At 37.6% G+C, this 15869-nt stretch overlaps 1 protein-coding gene across 7 annotated transcripts in view; it reads right to left on the bottom strand.

Annotated features, from left to right (window-relative positions):
* The window catches only part of EXTL3 (exostosin like glycosyltransferase 3), a 92035-nt gene that overhangs the window by 46970 nt on the left and 29196 nt on the right, over nt 1–15869 (bottom strand). For 4 of the 7 annotated variants that reach the window (XM_069075641.1, XM_069075636.1, XM_069075640.1 and 1 more), the window contains exon 2: nt 2471–2563. The gene's annotated coding sequence lies outside the window, so the exon portion shown is untranslated. Of the gene's footprint in view, nt 1–2470; nt 2564–6809; nt 6914–15869 lie in introns of all 7 variants that reach the window. The other 3 variants (XM_069075639.1, XM_069075642.1, XM_069075638.1) reach the window with 1 other exon arrangement.

Below are 15869 nucleotides of genomic sequence, written 5' to 3'. Positions count from 1 at the left end.
AAGTGAAAACTCCCAGGAATATTATAGCCAAATTCCAGAGCTCCCAGATCAAGGAGAAAATAATGCAAGTAGCCAGAAAGAAATAATTCAAATATCACAGAGCCACAGTCAGGATAAAAAAAGATTTAGAAGCTTCTACATTAAAGGATCAGAAGGGTTAGAATATGATATTCCAGAGGGCAAAGGAGCTAGGATTACGACCAGGAACAACCTACCCAGCAAAACTGAGTATAATCCTTCAGGGGGAAAAATGGTCATCTAAGGAAATAGAGGATGTTTTAAGTATGCATGATGAAAAGACCAAAGCTTAAGAGAAAATATGACTTTCAAATACAAGACTCAAGAGAAGCATAAAAAAGTATAAAGGAAAGAGAAATTATAAGGGATTCAATAAGGTTAAACTGTTTATATCCCTAAGTGGGAAGATGACACTTGTAACTCCTAAGTAAAAACTGTATCATTATTAGGGCAGTTAGAAGGAGTATACACAAACAGAGGACATGTGCGTGAGCTGACTATGATGGCATGATATCTAGAAAAATAAAATTTAAGGGATGAGAAACAGGGATGAACTTGGAGAAGGGGCAAGGGAGGGGTAGAATGGGATAAAATCACACATAAAAGAGGTGTGAAAGAGCTTTTACAGTAGAAGATGGAGGCGGGGGAGGTGTACAAAGCTTGAACCTTACTCTCATTGGAATTGGCTCAAAGAGAGAATATCATAAATACTCAGCTAGATACAGAAATCTACTTATCCTACAGGAAGTAGGAGGGGAAGGAACTGAGAAAGGGTGGGGAGAGGGGGAACATGCGCTAATGGAAGAGAGGATTGAAGGAGGCAGTAGTCAGAAACAAAAACCCTTTTGAGGAGTGACAGGGTGAAAAGAGAGAGAGAAAAGAATAAGGGAAAAACAGAATGGAAGGAAATACAGTCAGTAGTCATAAATGTGAAAAAAAATTTAAAGCAAGTTTCTCTGATAAAAGTCTTATTTCTCAAATATAAAGAGAACTGAGTCAAATTTATAAAAAGTTAAGTCATTCCCCAATTGATACATAATCAAAGGATGAGAACAGGTAGTTTTCAGATGAATAAATCAACATTATCTACAGTCATATGAAAAAAATATTATGAATCACTATTGATTAGAGAAATGCAGATTAAAACAATTCTGAAGTACCACCTCACACCTCTTGGACTGGCTGATATGACAGAAAAGAAATATGATAAATGGTGGGGATATAGGAAAATTGGAACACTAAAGCACTGTTGGTGGAGTTATGAACTGATTCAGCCTTTCTGGAGAACAATTTGGAACAATGTCCAAAGGGCTATAAAACCATGTGTACCCTTTGACCTAGCAATAACACTAGTAAGTCTTTATTCCAAAGAGATTAAAAAAAAAAACCAAGAAGGAAAAGGACATAGATGTACAAAAATATTTATAGCAGCTCTTTTTGTGGTTGTAAAGAACTGGAAATTGAGAGGATGCCCATCAATTGGAAAATGGCTGAACATGTTGTGATATATGGTTGTGTTATAAGAAATGAGCAGGAGGCTTTCAGAAAAACTTGTTAAGACTTATATGATGATGCAAAGTGAAGTGAGTAGAACCAGGAGATCACTGTACATAGTAACAGCAATATTGTACAATGATCAACTGTGAATGATTTAGTTATTCTCAACAATGTGATGATCCAAAACAATTCCAAAGGACTTATGATAAAAAAATACTATCCACTTCCAAAGAACTGCTGGAATCTAAATGCAGCTTGAAGCACACTTTTTTTTTTAGAGGGGGGAAGGAAAGACAATTGGGGTGAAATGATTTGCCCAAGGTCACACAGCTAGTAAGTGTAAAGTGTCTGAGGTCAAATTTGAACTAAGGTCCTCCTGACTCCAGGGCCGGTGTTCTATTCATGGCGCCACCTAGTTACCCTGAAACATACTTTTTTTTAACTCTATTTTTCTTGGTCTGTGTTTTTCAGCACATGACTAATATGGAAATGTTTTGCACTACTGCATATATATATACCTATATCAAATTGCTTGCCTTCTCAATGAGGGGGGAGAAGAGGGAAAAAGGGAAAGAATTTGGAACTCCCAGGACCCTCAAAAATCCTGGCCTCCCAGATGACTAATTTCAGCTCCTATAACCTGTATCATTGATGCACCTCAGCCTCCCACAAGAATGGTCACATCTTAGATCTCAGCATCACCTCTAACTATGCTATCTTGCTGAAGATAAGCTGAAAAGTGGACAATCTATTTGTGAATGATTATCAGTGAAGATGACTTTGTATTACTAGAATCATTGTACTCCCTTCCAATTGATGTGTTTAAATTTTCCCCTTTGTTCTTGAACAAGTACTGGATCTTTATACTAGCCATAGATCATGAAGGGAAGGCAGAAGACATTATAGTAATACAAGGCTATGATGTAACAATTAAACTAGCTCATTTCTACTTTACCATCAACTTCTGGATCTTCTCCTCCTCAGACTTGGGCAGAATCACACTTGGCACCACAATCTCTTGGAGCAGTAAGCTCTAGAACATAGTCACCTGGTTCAAAAGAAAAGAGAGGAGTGGACGCTGTTAGAAAAATGCATGGCCCATATCTGGATGCACCTGTAGTCCAATAACACTGTGTGCTGGAAAGTGCACTGAGTTTAGTGTCAGAAGATCTGAGTTTGGTGCCTAGATTCCCAGTTATTAACGGTAGCACTCTTTGGAGCCACAATTTTCTCATTTGTAAAATAGTGTTCTTTCCAACTCAATTTGTACTACCTTGCTCACAATCATTGTTTCACAATCCATAAAGTGCTCATAAATGTGAACTATTATTTGAAAAGAATCCCATTGCTATATACTATTAAAAGGCTTCCCTTATGTACATTGCAAGCATGAGGAAAATTTTATTACAATGCAGAGTAGTCACACAGAAAAACACAGTCCAAATCTAACACAGGAGTCACCTGGTAACAGTAATTCTCCTTGACTTCCAATGAGAAAATATCATAAACACTCAGCTAGATATAGAAATCTACTTACCCTACAGGTATTGCTGCCACTTTGTAGTTGGGCAGACTTGGATTAAGAGAAAAAAGAAGAGAGTTCTATTGGGTAACCATTCCTCATCATTGTTTTGTAGAAAATTACCTAAACCTTCTTGCTCAGGAGGTGGCTTCTTTTTGACTAAGGTAAGACTTACAATTACCACCACTGCTGCCATCATCGTCACCTCTACCAGCACCAGCATCACCTCTGTGACCATAGCATTAGTACAGCACTTTCAGTTTAAGTTTGTGCTTTACAAATATTATCTCCTTTGATCATCATTAACATCCCTGAGGCGGAAGGGCAGTTAGGTGGCACAGTGGATAGAGTACCATGCTAGAGATAGGAAGACTCATTTTTCTGAGCTTAAGTTGGGGTTCAGACACTTACTAGCTGTGTGACCATGGGCTAGTCACTTAAACCTGCTTCCTTCAGCTTCCTCATCTGTACAATGAGCTGGAGAAGAAAATGGCAAACCACTCCAGAATCTCTGCCAAGAAAACCCCAAATGGGGGTCACAAAGAGTTGGACACAACTGAAACAACTGAACAGCAACAAAAGCCCACAACTAAACACAATTCTTCAGATGGGGTCTGACGAGGGAAGTGCAGAGTGGGACCATCACCTCAGCTATGCTAGATGTTGCACTACTTACTTGATGCAGTCCAAGATCATACTCATTTCTTTGGCTGCTGCCTCATCATACTACTGGCTCATAGAGAGATTGTAGCTCACTAAAAACTTTAGATCTTTTTCAAAAGAGCTGCTGTCCATCCTCACTTCCACCATCTTAAACTTTTCTCTCTCAGGTATAAGACTTTACATTCATATCTACAAATTTCATTTTTTTTTTTGGTTTTTAGCCTGTCAAAATGTTTTTGCATCCTGACGTTATCATCAGTTCAGGGTGTCAGCTAGTCCTCCTAACTCTGGGTCAGCCTCAAATGCTGCTCAAAAACCTGGTGAATGAAGGTTTCCTTATTTCTCTAGGAAGATTAAGATTTCAAGTTTTCAAAGGTAAATATGCCCAACAAAGATAATAGATGAGTAACATAAAGTAATGGGATGAGAAGATGAGTTTATAGAAAGGCTTAATCTTAAGGCTATGCAAAAGAGTATCACATTATTAATCAATCAACAAGTGATTATTATGCATTTATGGTGGCACTGTGCTAGGCACCAGGGATATAAGTAAAAAAAAATAATAATCCCTACTTACAAGGAGTTTACATTCTAATGTGGGAGAAACCAAGTATATATAAAATTTATACAGAAGACACACATATACATATGCACATAATATACATATACATATTACAAATACATACAAAGTAGTTAAAACAAGGTTTGCATTTGGGGAAAAAAGAAAGGTTTCATGCAGAAAGTGATGTTTGAGTTGCATCTTAGAGAAAGAGAGGGAGTCTATGAGGCAGAAGTAAGGAGACAGTACATTCCAATCATGTGCAAAGGCATGCTGACAGGAAATGGGTTGCTGCATATGAGGAAAAGAGAGAAAGCCAGAAACTGGATCATGGAACATGGAAGGGCTATCAGGTATCTAATTCAAGCTTTGGTCCATTCCAGAAGGATCCCAAGTTTTACTATCTATGGGTACATAGGACTCCATGCAGCAGAGAAGGGGTGCTGCCTTTATTATGAAGAAGTTTGGTAGGACTACCATCTTCAATAACCTGACCCTGGGTTGCTAATGTCAGGAGGTGGGTGGGGCTCCCAGGGGAACCAGAGGCAGTGGACTGAGGTCTAAGTAAGTCTGTAGGTGGTACTTTACATAGTAATATGGAGTTTCATGTGCATAGCCTCAGGGTGGTTGAGGCTTCCAAATTCTGAGGCTGGGGGTATAGGAAGTAGTCTTCTGGGTTCCCTTTAAGAGGAGGGTGTGGCTATAAGCTGCTTTGAAGGCATCCAGGGTCCTCTCAGCAGCCAAAGCGCATGACCATGGATCCAGCTGCACCATTACAAGGCCCATACCCAAAAAGGGTCAAAGAAAGACACAGAGGTCCACTACGTACAGAATTAGTTACTGCAGCTCTTTTTGTGGTGGCAAAAACCAAACCAAACCTAGAAATTAAAGGGAAACCCATCAATTGAGGAATAGCTGAATGTGTTGTGGTATATGAATATGAAAGAATACTACAGTGTTGTAAGAAATGAGGAAACACATGGTCTCAAAGAGACATAGAAAGATTTATATGAACTGGTACTAAGAGCAAAGAAGAATTTATAACATCGATATTATAAAAAACAATCAGTTTTGAAAACTTATAAACTGAAGAATGAAACAAGCAGATCTAGAACAATTTACAAAATAACAACAACAATGTAAAAGACAAACAACTTTGAAAACTATACGAACTATAATCAATACAGTAACCATCCATGATTCCTGAGGACTGATGATGAAATATATTATCTATCTCCTGACTGTAAGGTGATCAATTTCAGGTACAAAAGAAGAATACACACACACACACACACACACACACACACACACACACACACACACTCTCTCTCTCTCTCTCTCTCTCTCTCTCATACAGTCATTGAGGGAACTGATTTTGCTTGATTGTTCATATCTGTTACTAGGAATTTTAGTTTTTCTTTTCCCTTTTTTCCCTCATCAGTTGAGAGGTAGGGAGAGAAAATAGATTTCTTTTCATTAAAAAAAACCAGGTACTACAGATATGGAATGCTGTATGTACTTTTAGATGAGGTCAGTATGGTTTTATTTAATCATTTTACTTTATTACACAGGACTTCTCATGGAGTGGAGGTAATCTATACAAGTAAGCATGTGATGTAAAAATAAAATTCTTTTAAAAAGTGAAGGTATATCTGATGACAGTAGGAAAGGAACCAGCAGATGAGTGGTTAAAGGTAAAAGGCCTGAGGTTGCATTTGCAATATACTGACATGATAGGAAGAGATGAGATCAAGGGGACACAGAGAGTGATTGCCCTTGGTAAAGAGTAGGGCCACCTCATTCTCAGAAACTGGGGGGAGGTGATGACAAAAGGTTTTGAGATGAAGAGAAAGGAAAAAGAGGGAGTTCACTTGAGGCAGGCTCAGTTTCCTCAGCAAAGTAAGAGGCAAAGACCCACCTTAACAGAGCGGGAACAAGGGGGAAGGTATGGGAGGCTTGAAGAGAAAAGGTTTGAAATAGTTTGTGGTGGAGTGAGACAGAGAATCAATTAGGAAGAAACAAAAGGCCTGTTGGGCCACAGTAAGGGCCCAGACAGTGGTGGATGAATTTGTAATGTACCTGTTCAACATAGCGTGAGACATACAAAAGCAGCTAGTGTGAACAGGAATGGAGGAGGGGGATGGCAGGAGAAATTCTGGGCTGAGGTCTAACAAGAGAAGAGTGGCATATATACCTTAGAGGCCAGAAATCCTCCTTCTATAGACCTTAAGAGAGATGGACTGACCAGATACTAACTGGGAAAAAGGTAACAAGATGAAATAATTAATAGAATTTTCTGAATCTCCCACTACTCAGAATTTTCACATCCAAGTATGTTAGTGGTTAATGTCGACCAAGGACATAATTGTGAAAAGAATATGCTTGAGAATGGTGGCTAAATGCTATCTAGATTTCTGCAAAGCCACAAATAGGGCAGGGCAACTAGGAATTAGATTTCTAGTGGGCAAACAGTATCTACAGGGCTCAAGAAAAACAGAAATAAAGGAATAACGCATTTAATTAGCAATATTATTTAAAACAGAAAGCTACCAGATGAAATGCAGGGGTGAGTTCCTCTCTGGATTTGACCCATGTGGTCATCAGCACCTCCTCCAGGATCTCCCCAACTAAGGGTTAATTCCAATGTTGTTTCCCTAAGGCACAAAAAATTCCTTGTTAATGCCTTCAGGTCTCTGCAAGGCTAAACAAAGTTTAGTCGTGGTGAAAGTGTCCGCCAGGCAGTATCTGTATATCGTGTGGGGAATAAAGCTGAACGAAATGTTTGCACTGTGTCTCCAGAAGCCACAACTGTGGAAGGAACAGAAAGGCTCACATTTAGTGTTGTTGTTTTTTTTAAATTCAGGTTGAGTTTAGACCACAAATATCTTTCACCTAAGGTTATAGCAAGGAATCATTTTTCTAATGAAGGTCAATAAACCTAGGTAATAAACCAATGAATGGCCACATATCAAGGGTTCTTAACCAGAGGCCTATGAAGTTGTTTCTTTTTTCTTTATTTTTTCTTATTTATTCTTTAAATAACTATATTTCAACATAATTCACTTTCTTTCTAATTCTATGTACTTTATATATTAGAAACATTCTGAGAAGAGATCCATTGATGGGTTTAATTAAATGGATAAGATCAGGGAGGGAATTAAGGAAATCAAGGAAAACAAACTTCGATTTCAGAGGACCAACTGCAAAAGGAGGATGACAAGGAAAGAAACTGTAAGAACCAATTATCAGGATCTGAGAAAGGGGAAGAGAGAAGTGGCAATGGGATAGAACCAAATGATCAGGGATGATCACATTCCTTCTCTTCCTCCACCTCTTCTGTTTGCCTCAGTTTCTTTATGTGTAAAATGAGGACAACAACAGCATCTACCTCACAGGGCTGTAGTGAGGATCAAGTGAGATAATACCTGGAAAGTGCTCAGCACAGTTCTGGGCACACAGTAAGCATTATATAAATGTTAGTTACTATTATTATTATTATTATTATTTTCAAAAGGGGACAGAAGACAAAGAAAGGAAAAAATTAAAAGAATATGTTAGAAGAAAAATATACAATCAATAATCATGAAAGCAAATGTGAATAGGATGAATTCATCCATAAAATGTAAGAAGACAGTAGGCTAGGTTAGAAAGGAGAATCCAGTAACATATTGTTGAAAGAAATACAACTGAAACATAAAGATTTCACATGGAGTGAAAATGAGGGGCTAGAGAGGAATTTTATATGCTTCACGAGAAGGGAAAAACCAAGGATAACACGCATAATCTCAAAGAAAGCATAGTAAAAATAGATTTTAAAAAGATAAAAAGAGAAACTATGTTACTCAGCTAGTGGATAATGAGTTGGACCTGGAATAAGACTTGAATTAAAATACAGCCATAGGCACTTATAAGCTGGGCACTCTAGGAGAGTTACTTACCCTGTTTGCCTCAGGTTGTTCATCTAAAAAAGTAAGCAGAATAATAAGACCAAACCACCAAGGTTGTAGTAAGGATACAATGAGACAACCTTTGTAAAGTGTAGTAAAAATGTTAAAGCACTATAGAAATGCTAGCCATTCTATAAATGCTAGCTATCATGCTATAATAATGAATATTAATAATTGATTATAATGAAATAATTATCCATATTTAGATTCTAGAATTCAATATCCAGATTCTATTCTATCAATATTTTAGTTCATTTGGTGAACACATATTAAATACCTAGAGAAAAAGTTAAATTAGAAGGAGAAATAGATCAAAACTAAGTAGGGGCATCAATGGACCTCTCTCAGACTTAGACAAACCTAACAATGAGAAAAACAACAATAAAGTGAGGAATCTGAATATGACTTTAGAAAAGTTAGCTATAGTGACTCTCTGGTAATTACTAAATCGCAATTGAAAAAAGTATATGTTTCTCAGCTGCGTATGCCACATTTACAAAAGCTGATCATGTGCTTGCTAGAATATGAGAATGCCATAAATAAATATTAAGTACTTCCTTTATTGATAATAACACAATAAAAATAACAATCAAAGGCCTTTGAATAAGTGGCTCAAATTTAAATGGACTCAAAACTTATTTAACACTAAAGAAGTAGAGGGTCAAAAAACCAATCACAGAAATGTTAAATAATTGCAAAAGAAATGACAACATATGAGACAATACTACTCAGGTTCATAGGATTATAGATTTAGAGCTGGAAAATACTCTAGAAATCATCAAGTCAAACCCTCTTATTTGACAAATAAGGAAACTGAGGTCCCAAGATGGTAAGTGACACACTCCGAACACAGCTAATAAGTATTGAGTCAAGATTTTAATCCAGAGCTTCCTGATACTAAATCTAACACTATCCATTATATTATCATGCCTTCTTAGGAGAAATTTTACATCTCTGAACACTTCAACTCAGCAAAAGAGAAAAAGAATAGTTGAATGAATTGAGCATATAACTAAAAAAACTAGGAAAGCAACAAATCGAAAAACTCCAACTAAACCCCAAAATGGAAATCATGAAAATCAAAGGAGAGAATAATAAAACTAAAAGAAGAAAATCGAATTGATAAGTAGAATTAGAAAACAGGTTTTGGGGGAGAAAATAAAAAACAGTTAATCCTTTTTTGTTTTTTTTGGAGGGGAAGAAGGCAGGGCAATTGGGCTTAAGTGACTTGCCCAAGGTCACACGGCTAGTAAGTGTTAAGTGTCTGAGTCCACATTTGAACTCAGGTCCTCCTGGGCAGGTGCTCTATTCACTGCACCACCTAGTCACCCCACAGTTAATCTTTTATAAAAAAGAATAAAATCAAATTGCCAATGTCAAAAATGAAAAAGAAGTCAAAACAAATTAAGAGGAAATAAAGGAAATTGTCAGAAACTATTTTTCCCAATTATATGCCAATAAATAAAAAATGAAATGGATTAATATGTACCCAAAGAAAAAACCAAATTAACAGAAGACAGAGTATTTAAATAACCCTATTTCAAGGGAAAAAAAATTGAACAAGCCTCCAATGAATTACCAAAGGGAAAAACCCCAAGACCAGAGGAATTTATAAGTGAATTAATTATATCAAACATTCAAAGAGCAATTAAATCCAATATTACACAAAAGAGCCTATGAAGTTCTTTTTATGATACAAATAGTCTTGTTACCTAATCTAAAAAAGCAAAACAAAGCAAGAAAAGTATAAACTAATATCCCTAGTGAACATCAAAACAAAAATATTGAATAAAATATTAGCAAAGAGGCTACAATAACACAGCAAAAAGATTATACACGATGACCAATCTGAATTTATGTTAGGTTGATTCAATATTAAGAAAATCATAAAATGATAGATTATATTAATAAAAATAAAAATCACATGAGTACATCAATGACTGCAGAAAAACTGTTTTGAGAGACTATACAATGTAGGGCATTTAATTAAGAATACAGTAGGATTTGTATGACTTGCTGAAAGAAAATTTATCATTTTTTTAATCTTTGAAAACTTTTTACTTCTTTCTGTATATTATCTAAACAGCTGTATCAGAATAATCTGCCCATGATTAAAGGCTGCTTTTATAAGATGTGTTAAATAGTCTATGCTATAAGACAAACTGTCATCACAGATAAAAATGTACTTGTAACCCTAAGTATAACAGTCACTTATTAGAACTTTGAATTCCCTCTTCAAATTTCGTTGAAAATAAAAAGTACAGGGGCGGCCAGGTGGCTCAGTGAGTAAGAGCACCAGCTCCAGTGTCGGGATGACCTGGATTGAATCCCAGGCTCAGATACTCAGCACCACACCCAGAAATAAATAACTGGTCGTGTAACCTTGAGCAAGTTACTTAATCCCTATTGCTTAAAAAAAAAAAAAGAAAGAAAAAGTACAACCGAACATTTTTAAGGTAAACACATAGATTATGAACACCTGAAAGAAGGATTTAATGAATACACAAAGATATAAAATGAGTAGTAGTCAATATGCTGCTACAATCCTTAAGGTTATATAATATGTGCTTTATTTTTTTATTGTTCTTGCTAATAATAAGTTGGAAATTCCTGGATTTTTAAAAGTCTGATGGTATTTTACTGGGTTTTGCCTGGAAGGAGAATTGAGAAGTTTTCCACCTAAGTTTTAAAAATAACTTCCTTCCACACTCTATGCACCAGTCAGACAGGACAGTTCTCTCTCTCATCTCCCTCTCCTCCCTCTCTCATCTCCTTCTCTTCTCTCTCTCTCTCTCTCTCTCTCTGACACACACACACACACACACACACACACCTCCAAACTATGTTTTATGCAGTTTCCTAAAGCTAGAATGCCATCCTCTTCCTTCAAAGCAAAATTAAAATGTCACCTTTAGGAAGCCTTCCCTGATTTCTCTGGTTAGTAACAACTCCTCCCACCTCAGATCTCACAGAGCACCTTGCCTTGTAATTCTGAAATGTACCAATAAAGAAAGATTGTATATTTAGCTTTCTGCATTGGTGTAAACTCCTGCTAAATATCTTGTTTAAATTTTCTATCTACTGCTGTCCTCAGTGCACTGCATCTTTGGGGGGCAGGGTGATAGGAAGAAGAGTCTGCATCTGTGATTTCATCAACATAAGGAAATCCTGGTGTGGGCTCTACCAGTACCAATGTAGACCAGCAACCTGTTGAAAACTTCCTTTGCAATGTATAGTTTAGGTTAAGTGACTAGTATGTGTCACATGTAGGACATGGACGTATATCTACCTATGTTGAAGGCCAGGCATTCATCCATCATAGCTGAATTCTGCATATATAAGTTTCTTAATGATAGTGTAAATGGAAAAGGAAGGAGAGGAAGAACCAGTGGGAGAGGAAATGGAGGAGGAAAGTTAGACAAGGAGAAAAGAGAGGGAGAGGGAAAAGGAGCTGGAAAAGAGGAAGAAGATACAAAGAGACTATCATTTTAAACCATGACTTCAAAATATCTAAGTTTGAAGCTAATGAGCATTTCTACAGAGAAAAGCAGAAGCTATGGTTAATTGAGAAGGTTTTGATTTTCTGTCTGAGCCAGCCAAAAATTTCAGCATGGAAATTTAGAGGAATGTCAATGGATACCAACAAATCAGTCAACTAGCTTTTATTGAGCACTTACTAAGTGACAGCTGGGGCAGCTGGGTGGCTGCCATAATGGACAGATAGAGTGATGGACCTGGAGTCAGGAAGGCTCATCTTCCTGAGTTCAAATCTGGCCTCAGACACTTAGTAGCTGTCTGACCCTAGACAAGTCACTCAACCCTGTTTGCCTCGGTTCCCTCATCTGTAAAATTAGCTGGAGAAGGAAATGGCAAATCACTCCAGTATTTTTGCCAAGGAAACCCCAAATAGGGTCACAAAGAGTCAGACATGACTGAAACAACTGAAAACGATGTGCCAGGCACTGAGCAGAAGGAGGGGGGTAAAAGGAAAGGCAAAAAACAGCATCTGCTCTCAAAGATATCAACTGGAAAATCCAAAAGGTATGTTCTCTTTAAAAAAAAATAACTCCTGCAATAGAGAACACTGGGACAACCATTTAAGTAAGATACTGCTCTGACCAGTTCTGTTCACAGGACTATTTCAATATTTCAACAGATCTACCATCTGGTACACTGGGAATTCTAAAAGACAATTAGATGGTATGGAAGACAGCACTGGACCTGGGGACAAGAAAACCATCAGGGCAGTTCAAATCCTGCTTCAGACAAGATAGGTCATTTAACCTCGGTCTCTCACAGTTTCCTCATCTCTGAAACAGGAATAATAAATACATAGCACTTGACTCCCAGGGTCCAGGTGAGGACAGCATATATAAAAGTACTTTGCAATCCTTAAAACACTATGTAAATGCTAGCTATTATTATTATTATTATTATTACTCCTTCTAATGGTGCAAATGACAATATAGCTTTATCTCAGTCTTTGCAATTCTAGTCCATATTCTTCCAAAAACTCATCTCTGCTCCACCCAATATGCTGAGATCCTCTCTCTAGGACCTTAAAGGGGTATTGTGCAGGCACCAAAGCAGCCCACAGGCTGTCCCACATTATCCCTACTTCTTGCTATATGATCAGCCTGTTTATTTTTCGAGTCTTACATCTCTTGGCTTATATCTTTTATTATGCCACTTCTAGTAGGTATCATTTCTTCACCATATATACATATACATAAATGTATGTATGTGTGTATATATGTATGTATATTCTCCCCCCACACACACACACACACTTGCCTTTTGGGTAGTCTACAATTCTGATTCCTCAACAAGAGTGTTATTCCATGATCCACCACAATATGGCAGCACTGGAAGAGTTGTTGTCATTGATGAATCATTTTCAGTCACGTCCACATTTTCAGTTGATGACCGCATTTGGGGTTTCTTGTCATAGATACTGGAGTGGTTTGCCATTTATTTTTCCAGTTTATTTTACAGATAAAGAAACTAAGGCTAACAGGGTTAAATGACTTGTCCAGGGTCACACAGCTAGGAAGTGACTGAGTCCAGATTTGAACTGAGGAAGGGGAGTCTTCCTGTCCCCAGACCCAGCACTCTATCCACTGTGCCATCTAGCTGCCCAAACTGAAAAAATACTAGTATTTTTAAAATGGACTGGAATTTCAGAGAAAAGCATGGGCTTACGTGAAAGCATTACATATTGCTCCAATGCACCAGGGCACTCTCTTCAGCTTTTTTATTTCTAGGCACAGTTCACTGTCCATCTGAAGTGTCTAAGATCTATGTGTTGATGGATCAGCTCTGTGTGTTATCCATCCAACAGCATATCATAGTTTGGAAGCTGGTCATGCTTTTTCTACTTGGTTTTCCCTGTGTGGACAAAAGTTCTGCTGATTCCCTCTTCACCACAGTGAACAAGCAGCCCTGGGTTCTTGAAGGTTATGACAAAAAAGTCCAATGACAGAAAGATTCTAACATGCAGGGCGGACTTCAAGTCCATTTAAAAAGATGAGTGAAGCTTTTGATTCTCTAAATATAAGAACCAGGAATCAAAAATAAATACCATACAAAGAGCAACGGCAAGGTACGTGATGTGACCAAACTACCACCTATAACAAATGAGGTCCTCTGAAGAAGAGCTGAGGTGAAAGATCTCATCAGAGAAGTATAGGAATGGAAAAAAAGATGAGCTGGTCACATGGCAAGAACAAGGCCTTAGAGGAAGACACCTTGATTGCTGCACTGGACAGAGTCTAGGACCAACGTCAAGAAGCCCTGGGTTTAGATCTGGCCTCAGACACTTGCTAGCTGTGTGATCCTGGGCATGTCACACAAATCAATACTGAATACCAGCCACCTACATTGGTATCTTATTCTCTTACCAAACTGTAAACTCCCACAGGGCAACACTGGGTTCTTTTTAAATTTTGTGGCTACTCAGGACAATGCACAGATGTGGCAGCCAAAGGTAACACTAGTTTTGAATATAAACTCATTTGCAAGCTTTTATGGAGGAAGAGGAGAGATGATGGCTTCTCAGGTCTCTTCTTGCTCTAAATCTATAATCTTGAGCTTTATAATTCTTCAAGAAGCAATTGAGGGAAAACTGAGTTTGCATAATGTTGGCATAAGATGCAATTAAGTCAGTTCATCCCAAGAGTATTTAATGATAAAAACGGAAGGACAATAAATAGGAGAAAATTGGAAATGTTCTTTCAAAATTTCTACAACAAATTTTTTCCATCAATTACAGCAGAGCCAACATAGTTGGACTCTAAGAAGAAATGGCACCAAAGAAAACAGAGCCTCGGTAATAATAAGAACTCAGGGAAGAGAGTGTGTCAGCTTCATGACCTAGAGTCCTGTAGCATCATCCAGTTAAAAGAACAGCTGGCCCAGAACAAGTGTATTCTAGAGTAGATATGTGCTAGAAATAAATGTAACTTTCAAACTATTGAAGAACAGATTCCAAGATATCTGAAAGAGAAGCTATCAAACATGACAAATCACAGACATTGTTGAGTGCAACATAGAGCACTGGAAATAGGGATGGATTTGGAATCAGAGAACCTGGGTTTCAACCCTTGCTCTCATACGTCCCTTCCAGCCTAACCTATGATACTACAACCTAAGAAAAAGGCAATCAAGAGAATGTTACAGGGCAGCTAGGTGGCACAGTGAATAGAGCACTGGAGGTCCTAGAGTCAGGAGGACCTGAGTTCAAATCCAACCTTTTACACTTAACACTAGCTCTGTGTGACTTTAGGTAAGTCACTTAACTCCAATTACCCTACCTTCCCCCTCCAAAAAAGACCAAAAAAAAAAAGAAGAGAAAACATTACTAGCTAATGACCCATACGCCCACTTTCTTATCTCTGTAAAATCTCTGTGAGAGTAATCTTAACATATCTCAAAGGAATCCTGGGTGAAATATGGGACAAAAGGAGTTGAGCTTTCTAAGATGTTATCTATAGCAAACCATATCTCTATTGTCACTCAACTGAAAGATGTATAGACTACAAGTTTCAACTATGGTTATTGTTTATTGACTATTTGTGGCAGGGACAACTCATCAACAACTAAATAGCAATACTTTCCATAATGTCTGCTCTCCGTAGTCCTATACCTCTTTTTATTATATGGATGAAGACATGGTTTGACTCCTTAGAATTTTCTAAATACAAGCAAGAGCCTTCCACACTCTAAGGACTGTAAATGAATCAATATGGCTTCCTAGTACATACATATATATGCATACATAAATTTGTATATAACTGTATTAATAAAGCCTTTATGCCCTTGTAAGGATCTTGGTGTACTAGAACTGTATAGCCCCCTCCCTACAGAATCTGAGGTAACCGATCATATACAAAATTTTTCCAAAGGGGGGGAAAAAAAAACCTCTTAAGACCTTAAAATCCTATAAGGCCTTTGTTTCTTCACTTGAATGAACAACCCAAAATTATTATCTGGTACTCTAACTGAACCCCCTGGAAGTTCCACCTGTATCAATTGGCAGGAATCCAAAAAGTGTTGAACCAGCAGAAGTTTCTCCCTCCTTTCCCAATAAGTAACCTCATAGATAAAATATCCATAGCACCTAGACTCAGAGATAGGCATATCCCCCTTGCTATAAACCTCACAA

Source organism: Petaurus breviceps, unplaced genomic scaffold, assembly GCF_028583685.1.
Source record: "Petaurus breviceps papuanus isolate PSGF00001 unplaced genomic scaffold, PetGlider_PUasm1.0 90919, whole genome shotgun sequence".
NCBI classification, from domain to species: Eukaryota; Metazoa; Chordata; class Mammalia; order Diprotodontia; family Petauridae; genus Petaurus; species Petaurus breviceps.
This window is presented reverse-complemented; position numbering and strand designations above follow the sequence as displayed.